Here is a 2,146-nt window from a genome sequence, read left to right as displayed (position 1 = left end):
AGAGAGAGAGAGAGAGAGAGAGAGAGAGAGAGAGAGAGAGAGAGAAAGAGAGAGAGAGATGGAATTATCCAATAAATCAAAATTTTCATAAGGAAAAAAGTCTTGGGCAACTTTCAAAAGATGACCATTCAAAGAAATTATTAAAAATATACGACAAAACAAAAAACAAACCAAAAACACATATTAGCATAGTTCTATCGATTAATTGCCAGTCAACAAAGTTAGCCTATTAGATCGGTATAAAGAAAATCATTATATTGATTATAGCCAACACAGCAATTCTCATCATTCTGTGCACATTATTTCAATATTTGATCTTGCTAGGGAGACGATTATTCTAGGAGTGATTTCAGTTTCTTTTGCCAGAATCTTGGCCATCATTCAGCTGACGTGTCTGATTTTCCATTCAAGTGGACACTTGGTCGTGATTTTATTTTAATACAAAGAGACTACTGGTCGAATAGGAAGCTCAAGGGGTCAGGGGAAGTGGTAGGTCTGCTTCCAAACAGTACGGTCTCTCGAAGGTTCAGAGGTCCTGTCGATGTAACACTGACAAAGTGTAAATATGTCTAAGTAATATGAAACAACACCGCAGTCACTACGAATTGTACTATCCCACCTAAGTAGTTGCATCTTACCTCTCTCCTTACGATGTTTAACTGATAAAGCTAAAAATATAGCTTAACATGTGAGGGCGCATGGCCTAGTGGTTAGGGCGTTGCTTCACGATCGCGAGATCGTAGTTTCAATTCCTGGACAGGGGATTGTGTTGTGTTCTTGAGTAATACACTTCATCTGACGTTGCTCTGCGATCACTTCGACACTTGATGTGTGATAGAATGTGAATCTGTAGAGGCAATGTTGATTTTATGGAGGGAGTAATTTAAAGTACATCACAAACATCTGATCCCTAGAAACAAACCATCTATGCAGGTAATTCAGCAAGAAATTGCAGAACCATCTTTCTTGGATTACGAGAGATTACCATCAGAGTTTAACGCATACACATAACCCGCTAAGGGAGAATTAACCGACGAAAAAAAGATATGGTTGATTAACTAAAGAAATTAGTTTTTGGCCCCAATTCTATCTTTTATATCCTAGTATTGGATATATAATTTAACGAAACAGGAGGAAAGAAAATATTTACGCGACGCAGTACGATTACTGTTACTCGAGACTCAACGCTCGCAAGCAACGGCTCACAGTGAACTGCTTGCCCATTACTCACAGTACTTTATTTTATAGCCATGTGTCAGTCCACTTCTAGCCACTTGGGGCTGGTCGGAATCTTTCCACAACCCTATCTTAAAATCCTCACCTAAACTTGGAGAATATAAGAGATCACAGGCTTGTGTCTGTGTTAGAAAAAAAAGCATTAGACAAAATATTGCTTTCGCAAATTTAGGGACAAGTAGCAACAAAGGCATTTCAACGTGGTCATACGACCTGCAAGAGATAGCAACCAAATCTGCATCAAATTACACTCTACCATCTAAAATGGCCAATATAGCTTCCGTTATACAAGAAGATAAGATGGTTACGTCTAGAAGGTATTTGATCATAGGACTACGAGGTCAAAACTGACTTACGGCGAAAAACAACAACAGCAACTTCAGCAGCAACAACCTTTGACTATATGATATCTGAAGTAGAATTACAAAGCCCTAATGGGGAAACGAAATAGTTCTTAGATAAAGATAACAGTTAAATGCCATCACTGTTGACACACTATTGACTGAGCAACGAGTTACGATATCAAGCATTCTCAGCGAATAGAGTATTTCGCATTAGCTTATCGGCAATCGTAATCTTTATACGAATAAAACAATTTAGAAAGTACAGCAAGGTTTAAGTTAGAAAATAGCCATTGAGTGACGATGGTAGTCGAGTTAAGCAATTCTGTTTGTGAACGTCACAAAATGGCTGATTCCAGATTAGACAAAGAGTGAGTTAAACATTAATGTCATCACCTCAGGTTCATGCACGGAATCAGGCATTACTAATCTCTATCTCGCGCACTCTCTCGCTCTCTTCTTCTTCTTCTTCTTCTTCTTCTTCTTCTTCTTCTTCTTCTTCTTCTTCTTCTTCTTCTTCTTCTTCTTCTTCTTCTTCTTCTTCTTCTTCTTCTTCTTCTTCTTCTTCT

Source organism: Octopus bimaculoides, chromosome 7 (genome assembly GCF_001194135.2).
Source record: "Octopus bimaculoides isolate UCB-OBI-ISO-001 chromosome 7, ASM119413v2, whole genome shotgun sequence".
Classification (NCBI taxonomy): Eukaryota; Metazoa; Mollusca; class Cephalopoda; order Octopoda; family Octopodidae; genus Octopus; species Octopus bimaculoides.
Note: the sequence above shows the minus strand (reverse complement) of the source record.